This window comes from Nomia melanderi, chromosome 11, assembly GCF_051020985.1.
Source record: "Nomia melanderi isolate GNS246 chromosome 11, iyNomMela1, whole genome shotgun sequence".
Classification (NCBI taxonomy): Eukaryota; Metazoa; Arthropoda; class Insecta; order Hymenoptera; family Halictidae; genus Nomia; species Nomia melanderi.
The window spans coordinates 11762220-11782250 of NC_135009.1; the positions used below are offsets into that span (position 1 = coordinate 11762220).

The following is a 20031-nucleotide window of genomic DNA, read 5'->3' on the forward strand; positions in this document are numbered from 1 at the left end:
TCTCGACAGAGAAGGATACTTTCGAAGGTTCAAAGGTTAACCCTTCGCACTCAGAAGTTTCTCACTAGAAACATTTAACATTTTCCGACGAGACAAAGACGATATTCCTTGAAACTAACTCGAAGAAAAATCACAAGTATCGAGGCATTATACAAAATTCAACGTTAAATATCAAACTTTATAATTTCACCGTAATAATTTTACTCAGACCAAACAATTGCCCTACGAGTGAGACTTGTGATTAAGATTTCTAGATCAATTTAACAAAACTCAATATTCATCGCTCAGATCAAAGCAAAAAACTATTTTTCCATCAATGTATTATCTTCAAATTAAGTTTCTGCTTAAAGAACGGAGAATTTCACTGCTTCACTTCCAAATTGCTAGTAAAGTGAATAACACGTCAGAGGGTTAACATTCCGTTCGCCAAAAACAATAAGAGACGAAAGAATGATCAAGAAGAGAGCTGCAGCGTGTATCAGGCCTAAGCGTCGTCCCGGAAAAACGTGCGTCTCGTCAAGAGGTAAATGTGTACCGGTGCGTCCAGCGCCGAGGATCGCCGCGCCCCGTAGCCCGTTCCGCGCCGAGCATGATATGTTAATTCCGCTTTAACGACTAACGGGAGCCCACGGAAGAGTAAAAAACGAGACGAGGTTCGCGGCCCACCCGGTCGTCAGCGTAGCCGTCTGCTGCAGCTTTTGCGGCCTCGTTAATGCCCTTCGGTTTCGTTCGCTCCATCCGACTCCATTTTGCGGTACGTGCCTGGAAGGCACCGCGTCAATTTCCTACCCTAAGCCCTTCCTCCCGGCCCGATCCGATCCGAGTCGGCTCGATTCGATTCCGCGAGTTTGTCCGGGGCCAAAAGGAAGAATGGATTCGATTATCCGGCCGGTATCGAACTACCGACGCGCCGCGCGCGCCCGTTGTTATCAAAACTAACTTTCCCTTCGCCGGGCGCCTCCCTTAAACCGCGGGACGCCACTCGGGTGCCCGATGGCGTCGATTAAACAATTAGATACCTGCGCGCGACGGGCGCGTTCGCCGCGAGGAAACGGCAATTTTTGGATGAGCACACTTGTCGAAGAGAAACGGCAATTTTCTGCGTTACGACGTGTACGTCGCGGGGAAGCAATTTCACGATGAGTACACTCGTTATAGAGAAATTGCGATTTTCCGCGTTAAGACGAGTATACTCGAAGACATAATTTCCCGCGTTAACGGGTATACCGGTGCGATCTGCTCGAAAACGATAGCAGTAGATTTATATTAACTCTACGTGTTATTATTATAATCGTGAAGTGTTAAATAATATTCTGAATTGATCTGCCACAAGAGTGACTCAACAGTTCCGACTAGAGATCCGTCAAATTTATCGGCGACAGCGTGCAAAGGACCGTGCGCGCGGAAAGGGGATTTAACTTCGAAAGGACTTAAACAAATAGAGCGTTATTTTGCTTTGCAATTTGTAGCTCGTTGTGGAAGCTCACTTTTTTTGCAAGCAAAGCGCCCTCGCCGTTCAAATAAACTAGCGTTGTCGGGCGTGACTGTAAATAACTAAATAGAAAACGAAAATAGCGCGCTTCGATTAAGATCGAACGGCTCGGCGCTCGTTCGGGCCGTATAACTCTTCGGTCGACTGCCGTGAGACTTTGTCCCCCGGTCTTTCCGGCGTCATTTGATTGTAATGTAATGAGAATCACGGAGCCAAGTGAAACGTGCCACGTGAAAGTTACGGGCCGAAGAGTTTGAACGACGCTCTCCATCCGCCGATTAATCCTGAGAGAGAATTGATCGGATCGACGAAGTTCGCCCGACAATATGGCGACCGCGCGGGGCGTTCGGTTGCGGCGAGGTTATTAAAAGTTTCAATAAGGACATCCTCGTTTTTAACAATCCGACCGTGCGCGTCGTGTTTCATTCCATTCTGCATTCCGTGATTTTCAAAACTCCCGGTAAACTTCGATGTTCAGATCGAAACTGACGATTCAAGGTGAGCACGTTAAATATTTCCTCGCGATATATTCTTCACGATGCTCTCGTGTTTCTTCGTAATTCAGGACTACCTTGCGTTCGTCGCTATGCAATTTAATAAATCGTTCCTTCTATCAACGGACACTAAAATTTGTATCAACGATAATTCGTCATACGTGGCGTCGCGTGTATTAGAATTTAATCAAACATCTCAAAATGAATAGAATTCATATTCCACTGGAAATAACGTTACAAAGCAATTTGTTGCCTTAAGAAAGCTACGTCACTCGGATAGCACGAGGTAAACTTCGCATCAGATTTCCGAATGAATCATTCCTGGGAAAGTTTCCTCCGACCGAAGCCTTACGTCTCGTCGCCGGAGCGTAAAGGGAACGGCGGCCATCTTGCGTCCCGTAATCGTCTCCGCGGAGTTGCCCGATTTCCTCGAAAAGGGGGAACGCCGAAGAAAAAGGAGAAATTGAAAATCGATTTCCCGGAGGCACCCGTGTCCGATTCGCGTTCGCTAATTTCATTAAATCGGAAAAAAGTTCGCCCGTCCGGCGGACGGCGACTTCCTCAAGAAAATGGAAGTTCGCGGGGAAAACGCCCGCCGCCGACTGTCAGGATATAATTTTGTTAATTAAATGTTCGAGCAGCCCTAACGTGATTACGATTTGTCGAAGCCAAAGGTAGTGCTATTTAATTACAATGCCTCATTGCGTTGCGGAGCCAGCGCGCGCTCGCGCGCGCGCATCGGAGAGAGTGTTCTCCGAGCTTCTAATTCGATTACGGAAACTTCGACTTTCCGTCTTTGACTTTCAACCTTTTCGACGCGCGATCGTTTCCAAGAAAGGCAACACCGAAACGAGCGAGTTCGATTTTTATTTGTCTCCCGACCACTAAACGTCATTTTTCCGAATAGTTCCAATTTCAGAAAGATCTTTGCTTTGGCCACTGCTGCGGGCACGAGGGGGATTTTTAAGAAATTGCAACTCGATGATGTTTACGGGGAAGAGGAAGGACGTCGGACATCGGTTTGCTCGTTCCAAATTTGTTGATAGGAATTTTTATCTTTGAACTTTGGGATAATGGGATTGAAATGGCTCCGAGATTCGGTAATCGCGTTTATGCATTTCAATCAATTATCGCTTTTAGGTAACGAGTTACTTTATTATTGATCTAAAACTTAGTTTCAGAGACTGACAAGATGTAATTATATTTCTTCAGAGGTGTACAATTATATAAATGGGAAAGATGTTCGTTAGAAGTTCGAGACGCGTCTATACGATGTTTCGAAGCAAGATGTCTCTAACAAGTAAAAGTAATTCAATTTTGTTGTGTTATTTAGAATTTAGAATGCAGACATTCGTTACACGCGAATTCTTTTGTGCAGCACGAGGAAACCTAGTGTTATCACAGAGAAGTGTCTACTCTAGTTTCACGGAATAATTATCTTCGAATCGGTGCAGTTCATTCGACGCGCGTACCCGAAAGTCAACGAGCAGACGAGGCAAAAACCGGAATAAAGTGATCGTTGATGGAAAACGGCGCCGTAAACGTCGCGACGTCTAAAAGAAAATCGAACCACTCTCGCAGATTATTCCTCGGAAGTAACATGTCCGACGGAGAAAGGAAAGTTAAAAAGGCAAGTGTCAATAGCGGAACTTTATAGAAGAATACACGGGCCGTAAACTGTCAAGAGAAAAGTATTAAAGAAGAAATAAACTCAATACAACATAAAACAGTTCTGTTATAATCCCATTTACATACAACAATCGTGAATAAGTAAACTTCAATATTCATAACTTATAAATAACAAAATTAAAGAATTCTCAGAGGACTGAGAACTAACTTATAATTAAACTAATTAATAACTAATAATAGAATAGCTCTAAGAATAACTAATAACTAACTTATAACTGAACTAACGTATAGATTACAAAATTAAAAAGTTCTCAGCAGACTACGAATATTTCCATAATTATCAACTAAATATTTCTACAATTCTATTCGTTTTTATCGAAACTCCACGTTAATAAACTTATAACTGAACCAACGTATAGATTACAAAATTAAAAAGTTCTCAGCAGACTACGAATATTTCCATAATTATCAACTAAATATTTCTACAATTCTACTCATTTCCATCGAAACTCCGCGTTAATAAAGATCGTTAAATCTTCGACTAGCTTCAAGTTGAATAAAGAATTTCGATGGAACAAACAAATGAGATAAATAAACGAAATCAACATTGAATAAAGAGTCCGCCAAAGAATTTCCCTTTCTCTGGTTTCATTTGAACTTCCAGCCCCTTCGCGAGTGTTCCATCGCGTAAACGCAGTTTCCGATTCGTTTCGAAAAGAACCTCCTTCCGGACCGGGCAAAACGACAAACGCCATCTTCTTCGAGCCTGTCGGAGGACGCGCGCCAAACAAAATACCCGGCGATCGTAAACTTTCGAAAAAGCTTCGCGGACAGAACAGTTCGATTCAGCGGGCGTCTCGTAAAACTTCTCGACGTCGAAAAACGCTCGCTGCCGGCGCGCTTTTTGCCGTTCGTCCCATTGAAACTTTGTTTGTCCCGATACTCCCGGCGAAGTCCCCGGGAAATTAAGAAACAAATGTCGCGCGAGCGTTTCCGTTAACGAACACCAGCGACTCGCCTTTGAGGACCGGCCACGCGAACGAAACGGCGATCGATTCGTTTCTAAAGTCGATTGCAGCCGCGTTTTCCACGAAGAAAGGATTCAAACTTCATTTCCGTACTTTCGCGACACTGCGGATGAGGTTTCGCAAATGAACAATCGTTGGATATGATAAAAGGCGCTTCTTATTCTCTCTTTTCCTTCGGTTAAATCGTGTGCATTCGATGTGGAGATCGAAGAACGAGATTCAAGGGACAGTTGGAAACAAAAGGAAACACCGTTAAAATATTCTTAAAACTGGCATAAATATCGCTGGGGAATTGTTAAATAATTCACAACACTGCTGTGTTCCATATCGTTTCGCCTCTCGCTCTCTGAATCGGTACAAATGAAATTGATCTGTTTCGAAATAATTGTCCCCCACGCAATTGCTTCGATAATCTAGTTTCAAAAAATGAAACGACGAAGTGAAGTTTAAGAAAACACTACGTTTCGCGCATCGAATCGAATACTTCGAATCGATACGCGCGCAGCGTGTCTGTTAGCGTGCGCCGCGAACAAACTCCCGTCTCGTTTATCATTTCGCGCGATAACGGACCGTATTATGCCAAGCAATTTGTCTCGCATAACTATTTCACACGTTGCCCGCGGAGTGATTTGCGAAGAGAGCCGGCCGGCAGGCTGAGCGAGCGAGCGAGCGGGCGGGCGGCTGCTGGAAAACTGCCAAAAACGTGGGAACAGTTATCGCTAACAATGAGGGGTGGCTAGTAAATGTCAACACTTCCGCGGGCGTAGCGTTTAGACGGGGCTCGATGTTTCAATTTTCTATTTTCCTGGCACACGATCCCGCCTAAAGTATTTTTTCAATCCCACCCCTTTGACCGACATACTTTGCCACCCTCGATTATTCTCTTTCCCGCGTTTCTGCGAGCGTTGTGGTATCCCCGATGCGGTCACGGAATTTCATTTAGCTTCATTTCGCTTGTTAATTGAAAATAGAGGGGAAATCTATTAGAATACAAATATAGCACGAGTACAGAATAATACAATAAAATAATAATAATAATAATAATACTAACAACGATGATGATAATAATTGTCCAAAATTATCTAAAACTTTATATATATATATACATATATATAGTTCAAATAATTATTAAATAGATATTACTTATACAATATCCAGTTAAAACATAAATTCAATTAGGCCATAACGCGCGATTACATGGAAATATTTACATTTCCCGTATGCGCTTCGTTGTTCGTGCGCCAGAAGTATTAAAATATCATTGTTCAATATTCCAGAGAGCAGTTTTCCATAACAGTCCGCACATAACAACGATAATAATGGCAACAAATTAATAATATTCTATAATGAAACTGAATGCAACGAGTACATCAGTTTTCCGATACGACCATCGAGTCGATTCCCCGTTAATTAATCATTAAATATTTAATCAAGATCCGGCAGGCCGGTGGAACGAGCATCGTTCATTTACACGTCCAATAATAAATACAATTAGCGGGCCCGCGGCCGAGCTGAATTCGTCGGGCGGAGAGTTCTTAAGCCGCGCGGCGAGGCGGCTCGTATCGCGCGTTATCGAAGAACGTCCGCTCCCGCGGGACGATTGCTGCCTTATTACTATCTCGGGAGAGTCGAAGTCATTTCCTGTACACGGACAAACTAGGTATCGCATACTAATAGCCGATTAATGGGAAATCGATACGGAATTTTACTGTACCCGCAGCGACCCGATTAAATATAGACGCCGACGGTAATGGCCGCGAAAGTTTATTTTCGCGTCCGACCGCCGCCTGCCCCGGCGTTCGCCTGGCCTTGCCTATTATTACACGGGGCGATTCGTTTGATTATTTAATTTTGTTCATTCATTGGATTCCTCTGAAGTTATTCCATTCTTGAGATGCTAATCCTCTGCACTCCAGAGGCGCTTCTCGGTCGCCGATCGATTTGACACGGCGAAATTGTCAAGTTTAACGCGTTGAATGCCGTGGGGGTCATCGCTGACCCCCAACCAAATCGAATTAGTATAATTCACTTAATGAAACGATGACTATACGAAAACATTTCTGTATTACAAATAATGCTATCTAATACGGCGACATTCAGCTAGATGAACGCGCAATAACAATGCAATTCAATTAAATGATTTAATATTATATTTTTTCCATTTCGAGGATTTTTTACTGTGAAATTGTGTGGCATTCAACGTGTCAACACGTTGACTGTCAACATTTAGAGCGTTTAAAGGATAATTGTACTAGAATCTAAATATTATTTAGTTACTCGTATTACTATTTTAATTTAAGTTTTCTTGTAATTGTTTTCTAGTAGTTTGAATTTATTAACATTTAATTAACAAACTTTGTATAATATATCAATATATGAAATATTGAAATATAGTTGTGTTCCTCAATGTACGCGTGATTTCTTGTCAAGTTAATTTCACATCTGCGTCTGATTAGAAACTGCTGAGTATCTCCAATGGAAAACTTCTGGAGTGCATAGGGTCAATAGTCTGATAAATTTAAATGATTTCATAAGAAATTTTTTAATCGTACCGGCGAAATCTATTTGCTGAACGAGAAAAATATTCGAAGTTTAGCATCGAGAGTTGAAGTTACGATCGAAAATATGTTTGGTTCAATGGATACCGAATTACTTTCGTTTAGAACACCTTTTTACGCGATGCATTGTTTAGAAGGAAAGGAATGCTCTTCGATTGAGATAGCGGATATTGCATAGCAAATATAGCCTCCTTAGAAGCGTTTGTTATTCGGATTTATCAGACACTATCGAACTGAAATATCGGTGCAGGTTTAGTTCGCGATACTCCATTGGGAATCACAGTTTCGATTATCTTGTATCGTTCAGTGACTCGTTGCGACAATTTCTGCTGGTTTTTAATATCTATCGTTATATTGTGTATTGTAATCCAATTGTTGTGGGATACGATTTGTAAATTTTGTGTATAACAAGAATTCATAGAATGCGACTGAAGATTTCCTTAATAGAAGCGCACAAAGGATTCGGTTATTATAAAATAATACCAGCACGCTTGTTGCTCGAAGAGTACGAATTTCGTGAAATGTCCGATAATGGATAGAATAAAGGACACTTTTTAATTCCGGTTACTTCGTTAATGATAATACCGCCTCGTTACGTAGTAACCGGCTCGCGCAATGAGCATAAGTTCATGAAAGATAAAAATTGATTGAGAAACGGATTGACCCACTTCCACAATTTCGTTCCGGAGTCACCTCCATTAATGCTCGGCTTTAACTTCGATTTAGCTTCATTATTACAACTGAAGTTCCATTAAAATCAAAAAAGAAGTCGATTAACCTTGTCGCGCTGGTGTTCGTGCGTCGAGTCGCAATCGGCGGATAATTTGCTTTGCGATCCTCCATTTTCATTTGGCCGCGTTGTTTCGTGTAATGATATGCTGGGCCAATTTACCAGGTCCTTGGTTAAAAGAAATTAACCGTCGAATTCTTTCAAATAACATCGTTGCGCATGTATTTTTCGTCGCGCGCAATATACTTCATTATCGAATAAATTAGCTCGGAAACTTCGATTTACAGGATAATATTCTGCATGTCGTTCTTTGTTCTGCGAAAATGTTACACCGATACACTCCGCGCGAAAGGTGGAAAAATTACGATCAACAAACAACGCGTGCTTATCTTTTATTTTCCGTTTTTAATTAAAATAGAAATTGAAATTCGTTTTCGTTTTTAATCGAAAGCGTACCGATATGAAAAGTTGATTAAGGTTGTCAAATATAAATGTCCATTTACGACAACGACGGAAAATGCGCAGAATTCGCGATGTTCAACGAAACTTCAACGCGATAATGTTTCTCTTTTTTCTCCGTAGAGGTAATTAAACGATGGTCGAATTAACGGGAGACGTACGAGTTCTATCGCGTTATTATGCTCTCATTTCATTAATATTTCGCGCGGATTTTTTGTTGTTTGAGTTTGATTATAAAACCGATCCAGTTCTATTTTTCGAGGTGGAATTGCCGGGAATATTTCTCCTTTCCACTTCTTTCCGTGTTCCAATCAGTCAACTTGAATATTCTTTGTTCTATTTGCCCTCTTTTGGAATCGAAGCTACCGTTAATTCTATTTACCTAACCCAGATAGTAATCTAGCTCTGCCCACGATCAGCTCCAACTTGTTGTTTCAGTATTGCTTCTTCGTGCCTTTAAATAACTATCGACGTTGGAAAATCGACTTTCGAGTCTCGGCAATCTCGCGAAAGTGGTACGATCGTCTCAGACATTAAGGAGTCGTCGCAAAAATTAATTACACGAATTACTCGTATCTTCTCTGTTACAATTTAAAAGAACAATCTCGAGAAACATAATATACTTCTCTGAATTTCAGAATTTCATTGTTCAGATCACGATCAACGCACCAAGATCATTACCAAACATCATTTGAAGTTACTAGGACACAGATGTGTTTTAATCTAATCGAAATACTGTAGATAAATACGCATGCGCCATGTTTTCTCGAAATTCGGTGGAAAAATCGCAGGATAATTTTCGGCGGGCGAGGAGAATTGCCGTCCATCGATGGATCAGAAGAAAACGGGGCGCGGGGAATGGAGTTGCGGGGAAATAAGGCGAGGGCGAACAAGATGGCGGAGAAACGAAGCGGGGAAAATCGAGCAACGAGTAACAAGGGAGGAACCGAGAGGCAAGCAGTGTGCACAAACGAAATGAGCTAACTGGCGCGGGGCGGGGGGCGGCGGGTCGAGATGAAAAGTGGTGCTTTATTGCTGGATTAAAAGGGGGAACCGATCTATCGAGCGATCGATCGGGAAACAAAAACGGGGCTCCCGAAAAGACGAATGGAACGGGAGAAAGGACACGCGAAGAAAAGGTAAATGGAACGCTAAAGATCAAACGGAGAAGCTTGAAAGATTAGCGCGTTCAATGAAGTCGAACCTGCAAAGCGAAATATGAAAAGCATCGGAGAGAGATCCGAAATTTCGCGTTTCTTTCTCGTTAAGAATAACGGCCGGGGAAAGTTTCTGAAACCTGAATATCGAACGGAATATCCTGTGAACTTCTCGTGTAAACAGATCATGGACGTTCTTATATTTTTCAATTTATAGTATTCGATCATATTTTTGAGAGAATGTAATAATTATTGTGGGTATTTATAATAAAATTTACAAAATTAAAAGCTTTTATTAGTCGAATAACATCTTGTTGGTTCATACTGAGGAATCGAAATTTTGGAGGAATTCAAAGATATTGTTTATACGATGATTTTTAATAGTAGTTTTTTGTATATCGATGGTTAGTTGAAACACTGGAACCTCGAATAATCAGAAATGCATAGATCGATTTTTATAATCTGTAGCACTCGATAATATTTGTTATTCAAAACATTCGACATTTTCCGGAATATCAATGATCTCGCAGCATAAAGAACAATCAGCGGAATTGTTTTATTTCTGTGTTTCATATGTTAACGCTTTATATAAAATTCACGGTTGAATTTTATAATTGTTATTCGAATTTCAGAGAAGTCGTTTTGCAGTGTGTTTCATTTGGGGAAATTCTGGTTCCCATTGCCGGTGAGAGACTCGAAAGGCAGTTAACGTTTGGAATCGGGAAGTTAACGACGAAACGTCTTCGCGCGATCAATTTTCAGACTCGGAACAGCAATGACCAGTGTCAGAAATCCCCGGGCGTCTCGACGGTCATAATGGAACAAATGATTCCGGCGATCCGGCCACCTCGGGGACGCTGTTTAAGCAGAGCAGAGACGCGAACGCTGGGAATTCCGCTCGGTTATCGCGAACTTTTAGGTTGACCGCGCGCGTTGATTAGTTTGTTGGCCGAGGGACAACTAATTGATTGGACACGGTACACGGTGTCGCGTTCCGCCGAACGCAACGAAACACTTGAGGCAACTAATTTAAATATCTTCGGCTTATAGGTGCACTTAACTTTTAACGAAACAATGGAATTCTATCGTTTTCAAGCTATAGAACAAGCGAATGTTTCATTTGGGACTTACGTATTTTAAGGAATACCTTTGCAAGCAATAAGATATCAATGATTATAGTGATGGTAATGATGATAATAATAATACGATATTAATAATATGTTGTTGATGACAATAATAACACGATATTAATAATGTGTTGTTCATGACAATAATAACACGATATTAATAATGTGTTGTTCATGACAATAATAACACGATATTAATAATGTATTGTTGATGACGACGATAACACGGTATTAATATAAACACTATTTCTACCGAAATATTTCAAAATAGACCTTTCGAAATTTTAATTTTAAATACATTCCTCACTTTAATTATTCCCCAATTAAATTTAGGACAGTTCCTATATAAATTTTATAATCGTTATTGAAAGGTCGAAAAGTCAATTCCCAATATACGACTAAACTTCGAAAATAATTTCACGTTAAAAATTCAAAAGGTGTATTAACAGCTTCGGTAGAAATATTATAAATACTGACGTAAGTATAATATTCAGTTTGCGTCTGAGTATCAGAAGAGACTTGATTTTCTTTTATTTCGAGCGAACGGCCATCCGAGAATCGAATAGACAGTAAATTATTCTGAGAAGTTATATGTTTAACGCGTAATTGTTAAGCATTATTTGTATAATTCGTGGAAATGGTGGTCGGCGGCCAAAGGATTAAGGAAAGCCATGAACTTTGCGGGATACATGCCATCGCCCACAAATTATATTTCTGTCGCACGAAATTACTTTGTTTCCGTATTTAAATGAGCTCCGTGAATGGCGGTCGCGTGTCACGCCGCTACCAAATGTCCCTTTCAGCCGGCTGGCTATGAGTCTCTTATACTACTGAAACCAGGAATTCCTTATTACGCCCAGCCAATTCGTCCGCGATTCTTATTACGATTCCCACTGGTGTATTATTCCAACATATATCACAATAAAAATGAAATTCACGAAAAACCCAAGATTCTCAAACGAAAACATTCATTTCCACCAAATAATTATTCATACCCCACAATACACTTCCTCCGAAATATCCACTTTTCCGAACAGAAAATTACACCGAACCGTATGATTCTAATTGCACTCGTTTCTAATTTCTCCTCGAATATATAATAAGACAATAACTTCGTCACTGTTCTATAACAATATCTCAAGCTAACAAAATACAAAATTCCATTAACCCTTTACATTCAACAGTATCTTTCACTATAAACGTTCATTATTTTCCGAAATGTTAACATTATTTGCAACTTACATGCAGAAACATCGTGCATAAATTATGGGATAAAATTGTTTCATCTATCTTCCATGTTACATCGAAGTTTCCGTTTTGTAATTTTCGCGTCCAATCGAATGGCTCTCAGTCGCCAGATTGCGAAGAGTTGAAATTTCTATATTAAAAATCTAGGATGTGTACATCCGCGAAGGGATACTAGTGAAACTGCTTGTATATTCCAAGGAGCAGTCAATTGTTAATCCATTCGTTAAAAAATCCTGTTCCCTTGACACCCTGTTTCAACGGTTTCCGCGGTCGATCCAATTTCCAGCGACAGTCTGGGAAGATCGTGTACAGTCCCTGGACAACCCGCAGCGAGCATAAATTTCGTTCGCCCGCTCGAATTTGTCCGGCGCGCCGGGGAAAGTCAACATTTTCCATGGAAAAGAAGGGGAGCGTCAGAACGACGGAGTCGTTGCTAACACATTGATCAGCTAATTTTCGGCCGGCCGGGGGGATGAAGTTTTGGACCGGATCCCAGTGGGCGGCGGCCGCCGGCGTAAAGCGAGGAAATGAATTATGGGAGGAGAAACTGAATACCGGCGTAACGGAGCCCGTGAATTATTTAACGATCCTATTTACCGGGCTTAGCGCATTGAATTAAATTTCCACGGGGTGCGTGGCTACGCAAAAATCGCCTGCAAACAAGATTAATGAAACGGCCGTTCGCGATTTAGGGGGCACGCTCGATCAAGCCTTAATTCTCGCCGGCCATTTCTCTGTCCGCCGAGCTAAGCATTTTCCCCATTTTAACCCTTCACCAGAAATTCACGAGCGTTCTCTTTCGAGAACGAAGTCTGGAGTGCCTGTTATTTTTTAGAGGAATTTCAGCTTTCTTAACACTGAAACCACCGAGCAGATAAACTTTGTGAAATTCTTTTGTAGGAACTTTAAGAGTCCGTGGAGAATTTAATTGATTTGCCATTCAATTTTCGTATGGATAGATCAATGGTTTTAGCAACTTTTCGGATAAACGTGTTATCTTTTTGATAAGTGTGGAAAGACATGGGGAATGGTCAATTTGAGTTGTCTGGTAGTTTCAGTGTTATGGCTTTTTGTGGAATGAGTTAGGGAGAATTAGAATGTAATTGAATATAGTGAGTGATGTAATGTTATAATAAATAATAGTTGAATGGTGATTATTCTGTGATTGAATATAACGAGTATATAATTTTATAATGAATAGTTGTTAGTGGGTGTTCTGTAATTGAGTATAGTGAGTAATGTAATTTTATAATAAACTGTAATTAATCAATAATTGAATAATAATCTCACTATTGAGATTTTCGATAACTTAAATTATTATTTTTGTACTTTCTTATTGTAGGTTCAATGGGGAAATTGTTAAGCATGGGATCCTTGTATATTAAGGTGTTTTTCGAAGAAAATAAAGGGGCGTTTACAGTGCAATATACTTCACACTCTCTATTTCCGGTGTCACCATGAATGTTTATATCCCTCGGAATTTTTTATTGTACTACTAGAGCAACGACGCTGTAAATTGTTTCAAATATTGGCTAAACGATCGAATGTGCTCCAATAACCGTGGACTCGTGTTTCCACAGTTTCACTGTGGAAGCTCGAGTGTTAACGCAAAGACGTTAAGAGACTCCGGAACGTGGACGACAAGGGTTAATGGGGTAGCAATGGACATTAATTATTTAATTGAACCGAAGCGTCCACTGGAAGTCACCCGGGAGTGCTAAGAACAGTGATAAGAGTAAAATAAAAGAGTATCTCTCACGAAAACGTTTCGAGAAGTGCGCCGAAAGAGATTCAAAGGGATGATTTCAATTTGTATCGCCAATTGTATACCTACAGATTACTTCGCGTTGTTAATTGAAAGTCGATCAACGTATAAATAAGAAATTATGAGGGAAAATATGAAAAATCATCGAAATCGGAAGGGAACTAGAATTATGGAGAAAATTCTAATTACACGACGAAGTGACGTATTATTACAGGAAATATCCTATCGAATAACTGGAACAATGCATTGTTTGAACAATCGCGGTGCACACAATAAAGCTGGCTCCGGTTAAAACATTTTAATTGCGACGAAAGGAAGAAAGGACTTTGCAATTCCTTTAAAGTTTTATAATCCTGTTCCATTTTCTTCCCGTTTTAACTCGATGCTTTCCCATTGCGAGGAGGCAGGTTCCTATCGCACTTTACGATACTACAACTTCGTCAAACAACGTTCCGTAGTTGTAATTGCTTTTGAGAAGGGACAAAGCGAGGAGCGCGGAAAGAACGAAAAGAATCAAAGGTACGATTTACAATAAGTCAGAATTCATTGTAACGCTCAAGTGTTGCTTAATGTTCCACCGGACGTTAACCCGTTAAACCCGCTCCCTAAATCCGTTTCCCAGACTCATGCAAATAGGAAAATCTAAATAAAATTCACGGCAATGTTAAAAATAGAACGGACATCACAAAAATTAAAAATTCTCTAATGCAACGTTCAGAAAATCCATGAGTTCACTGAAATTACTGAAACCAACCAAACTCTCACCAATAATTTAATCGCATACTAATAATTCTAGTCAATTATATTTATAATTAACAGAAAAAACGTATTTTATAGTAAGTAAAATTCACAGCAATGTTAAAAATAGAACAGACATCACAAAAATTAAAAATCCCCTAATGCAACGTTCAGAATAATCGAGTTCACTGAAATTACTGAAACCAACAAAACTCTCACCAACAATTTAATTGCATACCAACCACTCTACACAATTATTTTTGTAATTAACAAAAAGCGTACTTATCAAAAAATTAATCATTCCCTAACGCAACATTCAAAAATTCATCGAATTCACTGAAATTACTGAAACCAACAAAACTCACTAACAATTTAATGCCATACTAATCGTTCTACACAATTATTTTAGTAACCAACAGTACAAAATTGAACAACCTATTATCGAAGCACCATACAATCTAACAACCGAGCAATTAAAGCAACACAGAACCTAAAATAAAAAGAAACACTGAAATTGCCTCTGAAACGGAAGGAAATAATTTACCATAGTGTTACCGCGTTCAACGAAAGGGAGGAAAAAGTTGGAACTTTGAATTTAGAGCGCCAGTGGCGGTGTGATACGCAGTTTTTCCGCATTGTATTAATTCAGCAGCTTGTCCGGCGGTGTATTACCGCGCGGAGCGTTATTTTCCCCCGTCTCGGTCTATCTTTTTTCCTCCCCCGACGCGGCGTTCCTAATCTTTCTTTTCCGTCGGCTCCTTGCACGGTCGACGACGTCGCGGCCACAGAGATACAATTTGTTCGCGTGAGCGACGTGTACAGGACTCGGCCCTTTCGGCTCATAATAAGGTATAATTCACCGCAGCCACTTTCCCGCGCGGAGACGCGACGCGATGAATAAACCAACGCGCGCGCGCGGGCGCGTTTCCTCGCAGAATTTCACCCTTGAATTATCATCCCCGTGGAAGAACCGCTCGCAACCGAGCCGAGGAACGTCGGATACCACCGGCGACCGATTATACGCAGAAAGGAAAAGAATTATTCGCGATGTTCCCGATTTTCGCTGCGCGTCGCGTCCGAAAATCTGTCGTTCGATTCTCTCGTGTCGAAGAAAAATTCGGGAAACCGTGCTTGTTTCGCTCGTGAAGCATTTTCTGTGCTTTAATACGTTCGTATGAATAATCTGAGTGAATAATAATGATCGGTAAGTTCGTATAGATGACTTTGAACCTCCAGTTTGCGTAACTTTTGACTTTTCCGTGTTTAATACTTATGTACCGCGGGACTGTTGATAAAGTATTTTTTCCTAGAGCAGTGCCGATTGAAGGAGTTCAGTTCAATTGTTTAGAGTGATATGAAAGTTATTACACAGTTTTGCGATGCTATAGAATATTTTTATCCTTTTTTCTAATGAAGTAAGCATTCTGAAGTTTCGAGGCTCGGAAGATTCCGATTAATCTTTGTGCGATTCTAGTGCTCGTTGAGTGGATGTTGATGCACGTCACCGTGTCACCGAGATAATAGTTTCACAAAGATGTGTTCTTGATGTTGGCAGAGGAGCTTCGGCGTAGAACGAACGTCAACAGGAAATGGCGACGGTTTCGCTTTATAATGCGCCTGGCAGACATAAACTTTTCGCCTGTGATCTTCCGTATGACGCGAGATTGCGACTTAAGTAAACGCGACCGACTCACGGTCGGATCAAAGCCGATCCCCTGCGTCCGCGAAGACACGAGATAGATCAAGGTTTCCGCCTCCCTTTGATTAGCTGAGCGGTGGATCAGTTAAGTTGTTCAATTACCGTCTGACTCATATTTGCGTTTGACGAAGAAGACCGACTTCCGCGCACAAACTGTCTCGTGGAATATTTTGAAACCATACGAGCAGCGGGGGATCTAACCCTTAACACAAGCCTGCGGGCGGGTCAAACTGACCCATTTCAGAATCTTTATTTTGCAAGTATTTAAATTACCAAAGCGTGTTTCCGAAAGATATCCAATTATTGTGTATTTGCATAGACACGAGAATAAGACGCTCTTCGAATCTCAAGAAACGTATTCTAATTTTTATAAAAGTTGGAAATAAGTCACTGTAATTGTGACAATTATTTAGTAATGTAGAAATTATTTTCGAAAAAATACGTAAGAGATCGGGTAAGTGAATACGTCCAGCGCCGAAGGGATAATCAAACCCAACTATAAATCATGAGAAAACTTTCGGATTCATGCGATATTTCATCTTCATGGCGCACGGAATATGCAGCTGAAATTTTACTACTTGTTCAAGGAACACAGGGTACATAAAGTGTTATTAAATGTTATTCCGAGAAAACCCATACTAATAAATGGTTTCAACTGGATTTTATGTATTCAACGAGAAAATTGACTATAAACTAATGATGTCTGGTGAGAATCCGTTTTTGGAAATTAGTTTGCACAGATTAAAAATAACATCCCTTATATTTTGAAATTTGTGACCTATAATCGTCATTTGTTATCATATAGAAAAGTTATATTATAATTATACTTTGAATTTGAATCGTTTAAAATAATATACAAAGTTAAAGAGTGCTTACAAACAGCATTTTACGATCGAAGAACATTGAAACATTAAGAAAAGGAAGAAGATCAAACTCGTGGGACTATGTATCAGCGAAATTCGCCCGCACAACGAATTTTATGTCCCTTCATAAACGAACATCCTTTGATCGTAAAGGATATATGGAAAATTTTCGTTTTGTGGGGCATTTTATGGTCATATGTTTTTCGGTGTAAGTAAATATTGTTGCACAGCATGGAATTTTTATTCCTTTCGATACTTTGTATACTAAACAAAGTTTTTTTCCAGTATAGAACATAAATACAAACAGTTCATACTGTTTTAACAGTGTATATTGTTATTCGTGCTATTATATTTACGTTTTAAAGAAAATTCCGATAAATGTCTAAATGAGTCAAGAAAGATATAAATATATTATTCATCAGATCTATTAATAATTAATGTCATTACTACGATACACTTTTGAAACTATTTCAGAAATAAATGAAAGTTCATTCATAACCCTTTGCGGACGAAGATTCTTCGAAACACGCAAAACCTTCAGCATATGAAGTTAAATTATATATTAATTGTTTAATTAATAGAAAAAACGAAAACTACGTGCCGATCTCTTGCTGTTCGACTAATTAGATTATTTGTTCACGACTTAGCCTTCAAAATCTGAATATTTCATCGCACCGAAATGCCGATAATACAATTGTCACTATTAACGTCACGTTTCACGCGCGTGGAAAATATTTTTAAAAATACTGTTTGGATCACCATGGTACAACTTCAGAAACACATGATACAGAAACGATATTAACTATTACTGCGCCCTATACACGGCGGAGAATTACGTTCGTTTCTGCTCGAGAATTCATTGTATATCGCACGCGTAAAGCACTCTCTCTAGCCGCGCGAATAGACTCTGAAGTTTTTTATCATCGCGGGCTCTCCCTGCTGATATTTCGAAACGGTTCGATTTTTTACGATCGCGAAATATAACACGTTTCCGTTTAAACTTTACGTCACGCTGGAAACTGACGTCGCTGCGGCGATAAAATAATCAAAATGGTTTCACGCGCTCCTTCCTTTTTCAACACCGGGTGTAGAAGGTATTCAATTAGCTTTTTCTGACTTCGCCGGCTTCATGTTAATTAAAGAAAAGTACTTTTACGTTTACTCTGCCGCTCCACGCGGAAGGAGAGTTGTTTTGAACTTCTTGATATTTCCCTTTTCGAAAAGAAAATTCCACTTAATTCTCGTCCACCCAAAATGTGTGACAAATTGAATTTTGGGAAGTTCATTCTTAACCGAATTCACTCTTAGAAATCATCGATTGAAATTGTAATAGTAATATTAATACGATATTAACCCTTTGCACTCGGAAGTTTTTCCGATTTTTAAAAAATGACCAATATTACCAGATTCAATGAACCAGAAATTTTAAACCAAATTAATTATAACATTCAACAGTGACTTTACGACATAATGAAAACTCAATGACAAACTATACTCATCATGTAACTAAAGTCACTATTGAATGTTGTAATGATTAATTACAAGCTATACTCGTCGCTAATTGAAATTATATCATTACTTCAGATAGAATTATGATAGATGGAATTATTCAAATGAAAAAATGACCAATATTACCAGATTCAATGAACTAGAAATTTTAAATCACTCATAATTCTATCTAAATTAATGATATAATTTCAATTAACGACGAGTATAGCTCGTCATTGTATATCATGAAAACCTATGACAACCTATACTCGTCATATGACTAAAGTCACTGTTGAATGTTGTAATGATTATTTTGGTTTAAAATTTCTAGTTCATTGAATCCGGTAATATTGGTCATTCTTTAATTTGAATAATTCCATCTATCATAATTCTATCTGAATTAATGACCTAATTTCATAGCTCGTCGTTATACAGAATGAAACCCCAATGACAAACTATACTCGTCATTTCACCGGAAAGGGGTTAATAAAAAAAAGGCGGCTAGCACAGAGAATATGTAGAACAGAGTAGAACGCCGTTCGCGAGGTGCTCGCGATATTTTGACCTCGAGGTAGCACCGTCGGATATTGTAACTCGCGGTCGGCAAAGAACAATTTGCTTTTTATTACCAGCACGGAAACGGTTCGGCGTGTTTTCGTTAGCGCAAATTACCTGCGGTTTCTTGTAATGGAACTTTTACGACGTGCGTCGCCCCGAACGGAGACGAACGAGTGGATTTTCAAGGATCCCGGAGTCACTTCCCTGCCGATGTTTTAAATGGAAACCGGCTCGCTCCCCTAACGTTTCTCCGGGCAATTTCATGGCCGCGGTAAATCGAAAAACTACGGAATTCAGTGGACCCTGATATCCCGGGTAACTGTTCGAAACGGAAACGAGTTCTTTATGCGAGCTTTTGTTGGCTGTCCTTTTTCCCCCGACCCACGGACCGTGACTTTCGAGAAACTTTAACGAGGAAATTGAAAAGCTTCGATCCGCCATTTATCGTGCCCCGTATCATACGGGCTCTCCCGAGATTTGTCTGGGTGATAAAGTAGATTGCCGATACTTCTACAGATTCAAATTTTCGTACGGTGTCCCGTCCGTCGGCTCGATTTTCCAGATTAATTGCGGGTACGATCGTTTTCCGTTGTAGATGCGTTTAGTCGATGTTTCTGTCGATTAGAGTGCTTTAATAGCGGAGTAATCGATTATTATGGGATATTAACCGTCTGTAGGCCCATGTAACTTTGAAGTTGCGTATCAGTATATTGGCGTCTTGTTGATTTATTGCATTTTGCACTCAAAGTGGTGGATAAAATTAAGTGATCGGTTAACTGAAATTTTTACACGCTCAGGCGTGAAGGTTACAAAATATATTCGTTTGATGAAATTATTGAAACTATTTGATAGATTGTTAATTCGTATTCATATGTCGATTTTTATTAATTTTGTCCTGATTTTGTTATAATCGTGAACAAAAATTCGGCCCACAGAGGGTTAATGTGTTTTTATTCCTATTCTCTTAATAGACTACATCAAATATTCGCACAGCTACG

At 39.8% G+C, this 20031-nt stretch overlaps 1 long non-coding RNA gene across 1 annotated transcript in view; it reads right to left on the minus strand.

The window, feature by feature from the left end:
- Positions 1 to 20031, minus strand: part of LOC143175108 (uncharacterized) — a 40283-nt gene that overhangs the window by 18496 nt on the left and 1756 nt on the right. The window contains exon 2 of the long non-coding RNA XR_012999749.1: positions 1 to 19989. This exon is cut by the window's left edge and continues 18496 nt beyond it. This is a non-coding gene — a long non-coding RNA (uncharacterized LOC143175108). The remainder of the gene's footprint in view (positions 19990 to 20031) is intronic.